The 16,369-nt window shown below is 46.9% G+C and overlaps 1 protein-coding gene across 4 annotated transcripts in view; it reads right to left on the reverse strand.

Annotated features, from left to right (window-relative positions):
• The window catches only part of RALGAPB (Ral GTPase activating protein non-catalytic subunit beta), a 1,713,320-nt gene that overhangs the window by 1,047,494 nt on the left and 649,457 nt on the right, over positions 1 to 16,369 (reverse strand). The window lies entirely within an intron of this gene.

The following is a 16,369-nucleotide window of genomic DNA, read 5'->3' on the forward strand; positions in this document are numbered from 1 at the left end:
ACTTTGTGTGTTGTGAACACCGTTCTAGCGTGTTGGTTTTGATTAACCAATCGTCTAGGTATGGGAACACATGTATTTGCTGCCTTCTGATAGGTGCAGCTACGACTGCCAGGCATTTTGTAAAAACTCTTGGCGCAGTTGTTATTCCGAATGGCAACACCTTGAATTGGTAATGTACCCCTTGGAATAAAAACCCTTAAGTACTTTCTGTGTGAAGGATGTATCGGTATATGGAAATATGCATCCTTTAGGTCTAGTGCTGTCATGTAGTCTTGTTGTTTGAGCAGTGGGATTACGTCCTGTAATGTTACCATGTGAAAGTGATTTGATGTAGGTATTTAATGTTCTGAGATCTAATATAGGTCTCAGACTCTTGTCTTTTTTGGGTATGAGAAAGTACAGAGAGTAAACTCCTGTTCCTTTCTGTTGGTTTGGTACTAATTCTATTGCTTCTTTCTGTAGCAATGCCTGAACTTCTAGTCCTAGAAGATCTATATGTTGTTTTGACATATTGTGTGTTTTCGGTGGGACGTTTGGAGGGAATTTGAGAAATTCTATGCAATAACCATGCTGGATAATTGCCAGTACCCAAGTGTCTGTTGTTATCTCCTCCCAATGTTTGTAAAATTTGCTTAGTCTCCCCCCCACAGGTGTTATGTGTTGGGGATGTGTGACTTGGAAGTCACTGCTTGTTTTGAGGAGTTTTGGGGCTTTGGAACTTTCCTCTATTCTTTTGGAATTGTCCCCCTCTATATTGCCCCCGAAAACTTCCCCGCTGATATTGGCTTTGATAAGTGGGCCTTTCTTGTGAGGTTGTGGCCTCTGTAGGTTGACCTCGAAACCCTCCCCTAAATTGTGTTTGGCGAAATGTGCCTCTGCTCTGTGGGGAGTAGAGTGCGCCCATGGCTTTTGCCGTATCAGTATCTTTTTTGAGTTTCTCAATAGCAGTGTCGACTTCCGGCCCAAACAACTGCTGTTCATTAAAGGGCATATTCAGCACGGCTTGTCGTATTTCCGGCTTGAATCCTGACGTACGCAACCATGCGTGTTTCCTTATCTTTATTGCAGTATTTACTGTCCTTGCAGCCGTATCTGCTGCATCCATTGCTGACCGTATCTGATTATTTGAGATACTTTGTCCTTCTTCCACCACTTGTTGTGCCCTTTTCTGGAACTCTTTGGGTAAGTTTTCTATGAAATGCTGCATTTCGTCCCAATGAGCTCTATCATATCTTGCCAAAAGTGCTTGTGAGTTGGCAATGCGCCATTGGTTTGCTGCTTGTGCTGCAACCCTTTTACCTGCAGCATCGAATTTGCGACTCTCTGGAGGTGGTGCGTCTCCCGAGGTATGAGAGTTTGCTCTCTTGCGAGCTGCCCCGACAACCACAGAGTCTGGTGTTAATTGCTGCGTAATATAAACAGGGTCTGTTGGCGGTGGCTTGTACTTCTTCTCCACCCTTGGAGTTATGGCTCTGCCTTTTACAGGATCCTGAAATATTTGTTTTGAATGTTTTAGCATTCCCGGGAGCATAGGTAAGCTTTGGTACTGGCTATGAGTGAAGGATAGTGTATTAAACAAAAAGTCATCCTCAATTGGTTCTGCATGCAAGGTGACATTATGAAAAGCAGCTGCCCTTGAGACCACCTGCGTGTAGGATGTACTGTCTTCAGGTGGTGACGGCCTCACAGGATAACAGTGTGGGCTGTTATCTGATACAGGAGCATCATAAAGGTCCCATGCGTCAGGATCATCTTGACTCATTGCAGTATGAGTCGGGGATTGCATCAGTGGTGGAGTGGCTACCGGTGATGTGTGCATTGATGGTGGTGGAGATGGTGGTGGAGTTGTTTGTCTTGCCACCTTTGCCTGTGGCTGCTTGTCCTTTTCTTGAAAGGCAAGTCTTCTTTTCATCTTAATTGGGGGAAGAGTGCTTATCTTCCCTGTGTCTTTTTGAATGTGGAGCTTTCTTTGAGTGTAGTCTGGCTCTACTGATTCAAGTTCTTCTCCGAACTTATGTCCTTGCATCTGGGAGGACAATCCCTGTTCCTCTGTGTAGGAACCTGTTTTCGGTTCCGAGGCTGGATGTTTCGGAATCGAAACCTTTTCGATCGCCTTTTTGGGCTCCGAGGAAACCTTCTTTATTTTCTGTGTCGTGGTGTCTCGGTGCCGAATATGCTCGGACCCGCTGTCTCGGGCCCGAGATTGCTGTGTGGCGGTATCTTGACCGGAGTCGGATGACTTCGCCACAAGCATGCCCTTTTTCGGTGCCGATGATACGTCACCTATTTTTCGGGTTAAGCCATGGCCTGTTGGCGGTGGCGTCCCCTGGGCTTTTGTTGTCTTCTCATGAGTTTTATGTTTCGACGTCTTACTGACGGTTTTCGGCATTTCTTCCGGACCGAGCTCGTCCGAGTCCGAATCCTGGATGGAGAAGGTTTCTTCTTCCTCCTCGAAACGCCCTTGTCCTGTCGGCGCCGACGCCATCTGCAATCTTCTGGCTCTTCGGTCTCTTAATGTCTTCCTCGACCGAAACGCTCGACAGGCTTCACAGGTATCCTCCTTGTGCTCTGGAGACAGACACAAGTTACAGACCAGATGCTGATCTGTATACGGATACTTGTTATGACATTTTGGGCAGAAGCGGAATGGGGTCCGTTCCATCAGCCTTGAAGAGACACGTGGCCGGGCCGACCAGGCCCCGACGGAGAATCGAAAAAACCCCAAAGGGCCACCGGAGATCTTCAAAAGTCGGTGTCGATCTGTTGTAACTAACCCGATCCCGAACGCAAACAATACCGACGATTTTTCAGAGATTCTAACTAACTTTCCGACCCGAAACACGGAGCGAAAAGGAACACGTCCGAACCCGATGGCGGAAAAAAAACAATCTAAGATGGAGTCGACGCCCATGCGCAATGAAGCCGAAATGGGAGGAGTCCCTCGATCTCGTGACTCGAAAAGACTTCTTCGAAGAAAACCACTTGTAACACTCCGAGCCCAACACCAGATGGCGGGATGTGCACAGCATGTGTATCTGCAGCTACACATGCCATCGAACACATATATATATATACACACATACATATATACACACACATGTATCTACATATACCATCAAACATATATACACCTCCTTATATACATACACACCCTAGGATATCTTGGTAAGACCAACCAGGCAACGGGGAGGCGGGTGGGACCGTGAGGAACCCACAGCTAAAGTTTTTCCCCTTGTACACAAGTGAAGATTGTGAAGAGGCTCTGAGGAGGTTTTTGGGGCCCTTGAGAAGTATTTGTACTTTTATTTTTAGGTGTCTCACCACCCTTCCCCTGAGGAGGCTTTGTAACCCCTTTCTTTTGGTCACCCCCAGTGGACGTCTTTGGTCACCCTAGTCTTCACGCAATGGTCTGCCTTTTTCCATATTCTTGGGGAGAATTTGGACCTAGGTCTTCCAGATATTGAAGCAACTTGTCATTGAAGCAGCTACTTAAAAGATGTTTTCATAAACAAATTATAAAGCCCATCCAAGTCATGCATTCCACTGCCAGTTATCCAACCATCTAGTGTTTTCACTGAGTAGTCTACAAAATCAACCCAGGACTAGCTTGAGGTTTTGCGACCCCCTGAACCTAAATAGATATACCTCAGTAATGAATCCAAAGCCCTCAATCAGGGTAGCCTTCATGTGGTCATAGGATTCAGCATCTGCAATAAGTGTGAGGAACTTGTCTACTTACCAGTAAACCGTTCCGAAGAAGAGTTTCCCAATGAGCCTTTTGCAGTTTCCTAGTTCCACCAGTTCTCTCAAAAGCTGTGAACCACTTGGTGATCTCATTACCTTCCTCATATTTGGAGTCAATCCCTTTGGGGAATTTAAGGACATCAGAATGCTCTCTGGCCCTATTTAAATTGCTGCCACCATTAATGGGTGCTAAGCCTATTACTGCTCTCTCCCTCTCTATAGCTAGGAGCTGTTCCTCCAAAGCTAATCTTTTGTCCATCCTTGCTAAAAAAGAGGTCCTTTTATTGAGGCTGCCCTCAATGTTCCCAGAGAAACTAGACACTATCCTTAAAGAAAGGGGCATTGGGGCCCTGTTCTCCCAAGTTAAGTGAGGAGAGTTCATCCTCCTCATTCCTAACATTTGCCCTATCTGAGGAGAGGTCTTCCTCCTCAGCAGGGTGTTCCCTGTGTACTCTGCCAGAGCTCCTGGAGCTTCAACTTGGTAGAGCTGGAACCTGTTTTAATGTTTTTCATTTTGCACAGGGATCTTAACTCTTCCATCCCAAGATGGAGGTACTGGGTGACGTTGAGCTCCACAACCAAATGCTCCGAGCTGCTCATTTTTTTGCTAAAGTTAGGGATTACTTTAAGAAACTAAAAAAACTACTTGTAGTTACTAACCCCTACCTTACAATACTTTTAAATCTAAAGAGAAATGGTAAAGAGGACTTAACCAGGGCTCTAGCAGGACTTTTAAAAATATAGAAAACTTGGCAAATTAAAACAATCAGTTACTAAAGGCAATTTTGGAATTTAGTTGTATGATCAGGTATTGGCTCAGTAGTCCAGCAAATGCAAAGCCGTATACCCCACCGCTGATCCACCTATGGAGGAAGGTGGCTTTTTATATACTGTATCAAAATGAGATACAGTGTGCACAGAGTCCACGGGTTCACCAGAGGCTTAACAGAAGCTAAAGTACATAATACAAGTGCTCTCTTTTTTGGTAGTGTGGTCGGGCAGTTAGGCTTATCAGGGGGTAATGCAAAGGATTTGTTGTACACTACAAAGGCATAAATAAAGCACACACTCAATGACTAACTCCAGGCCAATTGCTTTTATATAGCAAAAATATAGTTTGTTACCTTATTACTAGAACCAAAAGATTCTGATTGCAGGTAAGTGCATTTGCAGGTAAGTAGCACGCATATGTATCAACACCACTTTGTTTCAATTTGTCAAGTTAAACTGTTTTCAAGTAAATAGCAATAATCTGTTTTAAAAGCTGACAGTGCAATTTTCAAACACAGTTCTGGGGGAAAAGAAAAGATAGCACAGCTTCGATTTAAGTACAGGACTTACAGTTCCAGTCTGGGGGGGGGGGGGGGAGCTTGGGAGAGGCTGGAGGCCATCAATAGGTTGGGGTTCAAGTTAGCCCCAAACACCCACCACCAACAACATAGGGTAGTGTGCAGAGTTCAAAGTTGTTGCAAGATTTAAAATGGGCTCCTAAGGAGACTGAGGGCACTTAGAATTGGATCTGCCAACAGGTAATTAACCACAACTTCGCCACACAGCCCTGAGCAGTATATAGGTGAGCATATGGGGGGGCGGTAAGTAACACACTAGATACGTACACTAGTAATCAGAAATAGGCATACATAGTAGTAGAAAGCATTGGAATATCAAGAGACAATAATCACCTTAAAGGGAGACCAAAACATATGAAAGAAATGGAATGCAAATGCAGGACCCCCATCCAGGTAAGTGGAATCTGTAGAGGGGAGCTGGAGGAGCTAGGAACCCCAAGAGGTAAGTACCACAGTGCCCCCAATCCACCATGAAGAAAGGAGTAAGTTACTGGATTTTCCCCAAACCACCAAAATGTGTAAAAAGAAGAATAATGCACCACCCAGACAAGACTGCAAGAAACCAGCATTGTATTCCTTTAGAGGAAGACCTGGAAAAAAAAAGGACCAAATCCAGAAGTGTTCGGTGGTGGCAGGAGCCACTACCCACTTGTCTGTAGTTTCAAGAATTGGTCGACAGTAGGACGAAGACAGTCTGTAATGCAGCCCTGGAGTCGGTGAAGAGTTCCTGGAGGATGCAGTCGTTGTCCCACGCTGAAGGGAAAATTGCAGTCTGTCTGGTCGTAGAAAAGCCACCTATAAGTCTTTGCAAAGGCAAGAGTTGTGGTAAATGAAAAGTGGAGCCACGGGGACCAGCAAGGTACAGTAGGACTCAACCCACAGGGGGGAGTCCCAAGGGGACCCTCAGCGATGCAGAGAGCCCACAGAAGAAAAGTCAGCCCCCACAAGAGACCCACTGGAAGAGGACTCATGAGTCACAGAGGAGCCCACACAGCACAACTGAAGAAGGGTCCCATGCCGCAGGAGAAACACGCAGACGGCTGTGCGTCGCAGGGAAGTGTGCATGGAGCTGGGGCCACAAGGAGCCTGAAGATCCCTTGGAGGAGATGCCAACAAGCCTTGGTAGCTGCAAGAGATGTGGTGCACAGGGGCACTGTCCTGCGTGGGAAGGCAAGGGCTTACCTTCACCAAAGTTGGACAGCTGGCAGAGAGGACCAAGGGGACCACTACAAACCACCACCCGTGATGCAGGACCCACGTAGCTCAGGAGGAGATCCACGAAGCAAGTCGTTGTTGCCTGCGGATGCAGGGGAGTGACTCCTTCACTCCAAGGAAAATTCTTTCTTCCCTCTCGTGCAGGCTGAAGACTTGCCACCCTCAGAGGCTGCACAGCCAGGGAAATGTTGCAGAGGCTGGAAGGAGCCATGGAAACAATGTTGCAAGCAAAGTTATCGTCGTAGATGCAGTTGTCGGTTCCTGGAGGGTCCAGTTGCAGTTCCAGTGGTCAGAAGTCGAAGTAAACGATACAAAGAAATCCTGTTGGAGTCTTGCTCTTCGAACCTGAGGACCCACCCAAGAGGGAGACCCTAAATAGCCCTGGAAGGAGAGATTGGTCACCTAGCCAGCTGACCACATATCAGGAGGGGCTTTGACATCACCTGCCTGACTTGGCCGCTCAGATCCTACCAGAGGCCTCTGCCCAACTTGGATTCAAGATTCCAGGAACAAGGGACCCTCTGGAGGAGCTCTGGGCACCACCCCTGGGGTGGTGATGGAAAGGGGAGTGCTCACTCCCCTTTCCATTGTCAAGTTTTGCGCCAGAGAAGGGATTAGAGGTCCCTGGACCAGTGCAAACTGGCTTATGCAAGAAGGGCACCAAATGTGCCCTTCAAAGCATACCAGTGGATTGGGGAGGCTACCTCTCCCAAGCCATGTAACACCTATTTCCAAAGGGAGAGGGTGTTACGCCGCTCTCCCAAAGGAAATCCTTTGTTCTGCCTCCCTGGGCTTGAGCTGATCAAGCTGCAGAAGGGCAGAAACCTCTCCGAGGGGTGACAGCAGCTTGGGATGCCCAGAAAACCCCCAGAAAGCTGATAGGAACAATGCTGGGGGTCCTCCGTATACAGAGCCCCCGGAGTGCATGGAATCATACTTCAAATACAGGCAACAGCATTAGGGCATGATTCAGACATGTTTGATACCAAACATGCTTAGGTTCAGAGTTACCATTGTGTATCTGGACATAGGTAGTGACCTATGTCCAGTACATGTATAAAATGGTGTCCCCAGCACTCACGAAGTCCATGAAAATGGGGCTGGAGTTTGTGGGGGCACCACTGCTCATGCAGGGGTGCCCTCACACACAGGTATATGCACCCTCCCTGACCTCTTGGTTAAGAGGGCCTACCATAGGGGCGACTTACAGTGACCTGGTGCAGTGATCTGGAGTGAAAAGGGTGCATGCACCCTTTCAAGCAGGCTGCAAAGGCAGGCCTGCAGATATACTTTGCATGGGCTCCCCATGGGTGTAATAATACATACTGCAGACCATGGGAAACCCCTGGTGTCCCAATGTCCTGGGTACCAGATATTAGGGACTTTTAAGGGGGCGGAGGGGTGCGTTCCAAGCAACTAAATTTAAAGGGAAAGAGCATAGTCACTGGGGTTCTAGTTAGCAGGATCCCAGTGAACACAGTCAAAACATACTGACAACAGGCAAAAAGTGGGGGCAACAATGCTAGAAAGAGGGTACTTTCCTACAGGGGCCACAGGTCAGCACCAAACATACATCCTCAGCAGCACAGGGGCGGGGGGTGCAGGTTGCAAACTAAATGTCGGGCTCTCAATGCTTTTGAAAAGGGTGACCCTGGGGGTCACAAGTAGGCTGCAGGCTGGGTCCAGGAGTTCCGTTCAGGAAAACCTCAGGTTGGACAGAAAGGAGGGTCGCCTGCTGCACGTTGCTGGACTGAAGGTCGGGATCCTCAAGGCCAGGGGACTGCGGTTTTCACTGCTGGGGGCCAACATAAACAAAAGAACCTGGGAAATTGGTGCAGATAGAGGGTCAACATACAGATTTGTACTCCTGCCACAAACTTACTCAAATGGCAGGTGTATTTCGCCTTGGTGGACAGACACCTGGCTGCCAAAATAATATTGCAGACTTCCGCTGGAAGGTTGAAAGCTGTTAACTGTTGCCACCTAATCTCCACGACTGAAGGTGAAGCGTTTTCAGGCTTAGGTGCAGAACCCTACCCTGCTGCTGCGACACAAGATTCCACTTAAGAGGCAGCTTGATCGGGGGACCTGTGCTCATGCTCAACAGATCGGGATACCAGACTCTCAGCGCCCAGTTTGGAGCCACCAGAATGACTTGGGCCTGGTCATTTCACATCTTCTAGAAAACTCTGGGTAGGAGAGGTATAGGCAGAAAAACATACAGGAGGCCTGAGTTCCATTTCAGACAAAAAGTGTCTCCATTTGAGTCTCGCTTAGAAACTCCAGTGCGCAGAAATGCTGACACTGCATGATCGACAGACGAACAGATCCAATCAAGGTTCTCCTCATTCTTGGCAGAGACTGAAGGAGGCTGGCTCAGTTTTTGGTGTACACCTATGGTGTGGCACCCTATATTCTGAGTCCAGGCAACACTTAGTGATAGAGTTTTGGTGCCTAGAAAACCAAATCTCCATAGGGGCAGCTGTGGAAAGCAGCTCAGGCTTATCAAGGAGGAGTGTAAAGCACTTATAATACCACAATAGTCAATCAGTGATTGTCACACATGAAGGAACCACATCAGGTGTTGCACAGAGGGAGTATTCTTTATTATAACACTACAACTACACTAATGTTGCTATATCTTCACTTGGAGATACATGCACACAAAATATACAGTTAGCAACAAGCAGGAAAGGCATAGAAATGTATAGGACCATATTGGTGGGTGAATAGGGGGGGGGCGGGGGGAACAAACCATATACTAACGAAGTGGTATAAGAATGGAGGTGCCCAACCAAGTTAAGTTTGTTAGAATCCCAAGGGCTGGGGGGAGTATGGATTTACCAGAGGTAGGAAGCAGAGATGAAGTCCAGCTGCGGAGTCCAGGGTATGCAAGAAGATCCTTGGAGTAGCTCATGAGCTGTCCCAAGTTGGTCGCCGGATTGCAGGAGGGTTGGTGGTCAGCAGGACCACCAACAAGCATTGGCAAATGCAAAAGTCATTACAGAGAAAATTGCAGGTTTTTGGGAACCAGCAATGTCCACACGACTCGACCCTTGGAGAGGAGTCAGGACTGGCCCTCAGCAGGAAGGACAGCCAGCAGGAATCGTGGAGCCCCCACAAGTGACCAACTGGCAGTAGGGGCAGGGAGTCAGAGGGCGATCTCAGCAGTACAACAAAACAGGAGTCTCACGTCACAGAGGCTGCAGAGTGGAAGTTGAACTTGGATTTGTAGAGTGATGGAAGCTGGGACATCTTGGAGCTTGAAATCTCCTGGAGGAAAACCCTACATGTCTTGGTAATGGCAACAGTCACAGTGGTCACATCTCTACCCCACAGAAAATCCTTTGTTCTGCCTTCCCCTGTTAAAGTTATGCTCATCAGCAGGAGGATAGAACAGTGTCTACGGCTGACAGCAGTACTAGCTGGCATGCAGACCCTGCAAGGCCATACAGACAGAACTGGGGGATCCTCTAAGAAACCGCCAGGGTACATAGTGTCATGCAACTAGCATTGAGATTGGTATAGTTACACAATTGCTACATGTTTGATACCAAACATGCCTAAGTTCAGAGAAGCCATTATGCAGTTGGACTATTCGTGTTGACCAATGTCCACTACATATCTTAAGATGGCTTTCTCGCACTTATTAAGCCCAGGGAATGGAGTCTGGGGTTTGTAGGGGCACCTCTGCTCATGCAGGGGTGCCCTCAAACTTAGCAACATGCACCCTACCTTTGGGCTTAAGGGTCTACCAGAGGGTTGACTTACAGTGCTTACGTGCAGTGACCGCACCGTTTTGACACCTGGCAAAAAGTAGAGGTAACTATGTCAGAAAGATGCTACAGACCCTGCGTCACCTCTGGATGGAGAATTCATTTGTGATCTGCAAGGCATTTGCATTTGAGTTTGTCCGTCCTGGTGTTGAACCACCAGGGAAATATCCTGATGTTTCAGCCATGTCCAGAGATGTACAGCCTCTTGACAAAGGGTGAACAACGCCACACCGACCTTGTTTTTTGCAGTGTTACATGTTATGGTGTTTTCAATGAGCACCTGCACTAGCCTTCTCTTGATGAGGGTATAACGGCTTTTAATGCCAGTTGGATTGCTCGGAGGTCCAAAAGGTTGATGTGGAATCTGGATTCCGCTGAAGACCGGAGCCCTCTGATCTCCATGTCTCACAGGTGGCAGCCCCAGCCTATCACTACAGTCAGTGCTGGATGGAGAAGGAAGAGGTATCTGTCACTGACCCAATCGCAGTTTGTAAGCCACCAGTGCAGTGGAGGCCTTTTGCAGTTCTCTCTGAAATCTGGATCAAGTCTGAAAGATTTCCCTCTACTCACTGGAACTTCAGGTCCTACTGCAGAGCCCTCATATGCCAACTGCCATGAGTCTCAAGAAGGATGTAGGAGGCCATGAGGGCCAAACAGCCTGACTGATCGAAATGCAAGATGGAGGTTGAAACATGGGTAACAAACCCTGAATATTCTGGACTCTGCATTGAGGAGGATGGGCCCAAAATCAAACTGTGTCCAGAAAAGCACTGATGAAAGGGAGCGTATGAGAAGGAGTCAGATGGGACTTCGGCAAGGTGATAGTGAACCCCACTGAGTACAGAAGCTTTGCTATAGTCTGAAGGTGAGACACTAATGGCTAGGGCGATCACACCAACAGCCAACCGTTGAGGTAGGAAACAACTGGAATTTCTGACTTTACAGATGAGCTGCAACCACTGCCATCACCTTGCTCGACACATGAGGTGCACTGGTAAGGCCAAAGGAGAGCACAGACACAGAGTGCTCCTAACCGACCATGAACCACAGGTAATGCCTTTGGGCAGGCAGGATGGGGGTGTACAAATAAGTGTCCTGTAAGCCCAGCATACCATCCAGTCTCTTGGGTCCAAAGCAGACAGGACATGCTCAAACATTTTGAATGTCCCCCTTTTCAGGAAGAGGTTGAGAAGATGTAGGTCTAAAATAGGACTAAGGCCTCTGTCCTTTTTGATGACCAGAAAGTATAGGAAATAGCAACCACTACCTACTTCTGATGCTGGCATCTTCTCTATAACTCCCTTGGTCAAGAGAAATAATACTGCTTCACGAAGTAAGGAGTAGTAGTCCTCTATCAGTAATGACCTCCAGTGGTGTAGGTGATGGCGTATCCTGTCCCCTACTGGATGCCAATGACGGTTGGGGAGCATACTAAAGGGCTTGGAGACTGCAGCTTGCTGGGGTCGTAGTGTATGTGTGTATGTGTTGGGGGGGGGAATACTTGACATCTCGCTGCCTATCCCATGCGGTCTGTGGGAACCGTGTTCTCTGTGTGGGTTGCTGTCCGTGGTGGCAGGGTGGGCAAAGAAGCGGTTGGACTGGGGTTGACAAGGGGACAAGAAAAGGCCCAAGGACCTGGCTGTAGCTCCGCTGTCCTTAACATACTCTAGCATTGAGCCATCAAAGGACATGTCCATGAGTGAGGCCTCAACATCCCCTGAAAAGCCAGTGTTTCTCAGAAAGGCGTGGCATCTAAGGGCCACCAACGATGAAATCGATCTGCCCAGTAAGTCAGACGTTCTTCACATCGGCGATTGCTTGAGAGAGTATGTCTAGGGCCTCATCTGATACCATCGGCAGCACTTGCACAACCAAGTCCCATATGGTATGGGAGTATCAGCCCAAAAGGCACGAGAGGTGCACAGCTCCGCTCCCCGAAGTTATCCAGCTTTTTAGACTCCCTATCCGGTGGAGTGGTAGAGAACGTGCCACGGTTAACTTTGGAGTTGGAGACCTGCACCACCAAGCTCTCTGGGGTGGGGTGGTGGGTAAGCAAACTGGGGTTCCCTGGAGGCAGGGGGTTGGCAGCAGGCAATTGTCCTATGCACAGGAGCTCCTTTGCAGGGCTTGGACCAGGCCCCGAATAGGACATCAGGAAGGGCTTCATTGAATGAGAGTTTGTTTGTTGGGGGCAATTCCTGACTAAAGCACCTCCAGCAAGACCTTTGTCTTGACTGCCACTGAGGGTAAAATAATTCCTAGGACCTCAGTCTCCCTCTGCACCACCACTGTGAATGAGGCACCATCCTTCACAGTCACAGTAGGAGGAGAGACCAGGCCAGTACCCAGGATGATGTCCAGACCACTGGCATTCACCAGATCCTCTTGCCAGTTGTCATCAGGATCTTTTAACTGCTATCAATATGGGTCCGCAGACGTCTCCCATTTATCTCCCAATCAAGTCCTGTCATATCAATAAGGCATTGGCTCTGTTGTGGGGTGTCTGCTCACCTGCTCGAGCCAGAGTCAGACGAAGCCCGACCAGCTCCGCATCTGAGTCAGGGATGACGAGTGGGATGGTTCAGCTGTGGAGATCAACAAATTGAAGGGGACTGACTGGCGCCAGGGGCGAACCTACTGGTGGAAGAACAGTAGAGGCCCATCCTGAGCCAGCAAGGCGTGAAGGCGATCCAGCTGGGAAGTGCAAACCAAATATGAGGTGCATGGCCTTAGAAATTTTCATGACTGGGCAGGGGTTGCTCAGGCTCCCTGAAACCCTAGGAGGCGTAAAAAAGGTCCAGGTGCAGGCTCCACTAGAGTTAGGCCTTGAATCCCAATGCTGCCTCATACTGACTAAGACATATGAGGAATACACAGACGATGAGGAATACATAGAAGGTGGACACCAGAGGGTGCAGCTTCTTGAGTTGATTTTACTGTCACTCAAGAAGATTTTCCACTTGAGCAGCAGCTTTCTGACTGCGGATGGTTGCAACCAGCCTCACTGGAGAAATCTCACCAGGTACCCTCCTAGTGACCGAAAATCACGCTAGGGTACGCTGTATTTCGCTTGTAAACTTACTGTTTGAGCCATGCAGAAGAAAAAACTGCCACTCTGCTGTTAGCGGAATTTGGTTGGCACTCATCCTTTAAAGCGCAATGCTGGGTGGCCAAAATTCCACCACCGGAGCGAAATATAACACCCATTCCTAGTTATGTTAAGGAAAGGCATAAACTGGTGCATTCAGAAGCCATAGCCACAGGAGATTAGCTTCTCACACATCTTTATCAGAGGAACCTGTCTTATGGCATACATGAAAATGTTCCCAAAATGGAAGTGATCAGATGCAAGCTCACCACATTTTCAAATCATTGAAGTCTGTGCTGTGAAACCAGACTTAAGAATTCTACTGGCCACCAAATATTCCTCACAGAGAAACAAACATTTAAACTAAGCTTCAAAGCAGGAAAAAGGGGAAGCGGCGATCAGGAACTGATAAACAATACTGGTGACTGATGGCAGGCTCAGTCGGTTTCAATGAGGAATACACAGAAGGTGCAGCAACTGCCCAGTAACAGCAGGGTGAATTTGTAGAACATCTCAAAAGGGCACCCCAAAAATCAAAGCTGTGGAACTCATTGCAGAAGCGGTTATTGCTCACATTCTCTATGAACGTACTAGATTTATAGACTACTAGCAAAGCAAAAAGCTTGGTGAATTGTCCGTATTAACCATGTTTTTGAGAGTGATTGCTTACAACTTTGCCTATTAATACTCTTCAGATGAGGTTAAACGGAAAAGGAGGTTGAAGTACTAGACACGCAGAGGCTGTAAACATTAAGTACATAACTAAAAGGGGCTGGTGCAATCAGAGGAGTGAGCCAGTAGAAGTACTAAAAGACATCTACATACTTCTGAATTTACAAGTTTGTGCCAATCTCTCTGTTGTGCCAAGCACAAATCAGATTCTAGAGGATTTAGATGCAGGGATTTCATTACCATTAGTTTCTCACCTAAATGATTTAATTATGTCCTACCAAGTAGCCAAAGCAGGCCCAATATAGTTTCTATAGCATTCTACAACACCCTAAAGCCCCTCAATGCATTTGCCTATACTAGAATCATAACACACCAATCCAGACACTCTCTCAAACAAGGACACTGCTGCGAAGAAACTAGAACCATCATCCAAGTAATTCCAAATAACATTCCCCTGCAACAAGTTCCACAGACCAATCATTCTGAAGTACTCCTATTTTGTCTCACACCATTTGCGTATTTTAACATACACACCAGCAGGACATGTATCAATTGCCAACAATACTATTTACCATTCCCACAAGTGTGACTGAAGCCAGAATTTTCACAAACACGCATAAGAGGGCAGCATTCTGCAGAAAAGCGAACAACGAATGTGTGCAACATAACAATATTTTCATTGTCATTCAAAAAAGGAAAATGTTACCAGTAGACATCTGTTCCTGGCATTTAGTGCTGTAGATTCACATGCTGTGCATAAGCTTGCCATCTAATGTTGCTTTCGTATTGGTACAACTTGATTTTCTTCAAAGAAGCTTTTTGAGTCACTGGATCGAGTGACAACTCCTCTCGGTAATATTATGCATGGGCATTGAGTCCTTTGTTAGATTGTTTCTCCTCAGACGGGACAGTGAAGTAGCGAAAATAGAAAGTGTAACAGAAAAGATGTCCATGCCATTTATCTACACAGGTACAATATTCACATAATATAAATTTTATCGTTTACACACATCCGGGGAGGAGCGAGGGCGCATGTGAGTCTACATCTCTACATGCCACGAACAGATGTCTACTGCTAACTAACATACATTTCCCGTTCCATGGCATGTGTGGCTGTAGATACACACTGTGCATAGACTGTAAAGCAGTCCCTCCATAACGTGGTGCCTAGCATGCAGGAGTTGCAATTGATTGAAAGAGTGTTTTGAGGACAGCTTGCCCAATATCTGCTTGCTGACATGCACAAACATCTACACAATAAGGTTTAGTGAGGTTATCTGGTATAGGCCATGTTGCCGCTTTGCAAATATCTGCAACGGGAATGTTACCTAAAAATGCCTTAGATGCACCTTTCTTTCTAGTGTAGTGTGCTCTAGGTGGGACAGGTAATTGTCGCTTGGCTTTATTTATAGCAAGTTTGAATACACTTGACGATCCATCTAGCTATATTTGTTTTATATATAGGCTCTTTTATGGGGCAATGATAAAGCAACAAAAAAGTTGTTTTCCTATACTCTCCTGCTCTATCTATATAATATGTAAGAGTCCTTTTAACATCAAGTGTGTGTAGAGCCCTCTCTGCCACAGAATCTGGTTGGGGAAAGAAAAATGGTAAATCTATTATCGGATTGAAATGGAATTGTTAAACTACTTTTGGAAGGAATTTTGGATTTGTTCTTAATACAATTATTTCTTTGGGAATTTGGAAGAAAGGTCTTCCAAAGTTGAAGCCTGGACCTCACTGACATGTCTAAGGGAAGTGTTAGCAACTAACAAAGCTACTTTCCATGAGAGGAATTGTAGGGAACAAGAGTGAAGTGGCTCAAAAAGGGGAGCCACAAGCCTTGTGAGTACAATGCTAAGATTCCAAGATGTGGCTGGAGGGATTCTTGGTGGAATGATTCTTTTAAGCCCTTCCATAAATGAGTTGATAACTGGAATTCTAAACAAAGAAATGTGCTGTCTGATATGAAGATATGCAGCTATGGCTGCTAAGTGTAAACAAATGGATGTGTAAGCTAGATTTGCTTTTTTTTAAATGTAGTAAATAAAGGCAATGGCTTGTACTGTTGGCTTAAGAGGGTCAATGTTTTGTGTTTGACAATAGCAAACAAAACATGTACATTTTGCCACATAACATTGTTTGGTTGTGGGTTTGCATGCTTCTTTAAGAATTTCCAAGACCCCATTGTGGCAGGGAAGATGGCTGGCGGAGACCTCGGTGTTGGAGGGATTTTGGAGATGGAACAACATAGGAATTTCCACACTGGGAAACGTTTGAGGAGGGTCACATATGCGATCCTTTGAGGAGCTTCAGCGACTCTTTTCTCTGAACAAAACTCAATTCCAACGGTATCTACAACTCCGCCATGCATTACTGGTACACGTCCAAGTAGGAGAGACCATACCTGAATACAGCCCCATGGAGGCGAAGCTGCTGATGGGGAGCCTGGGAAGGGGTGGGGTTTCACAGATTTACCGGTCTCTGATTACTAACACGGCTCGTCCAATTGATGGGCCTCGCC

This window comes from Pleurodeles waltl, chromosome 7 (assembly GCF_031143425.1).
Source record: "Pleurodeles waltl isolate 20211129_DDA chromosome 7, aPleWal1.hap1.20221129, whole genome shotgun sequence".
NCBI lineage: Eukaryota > Metazoa > Chordata > Amphibia > Caudata > Salamandridae > Pleurodeles > Pleurodeles waltl.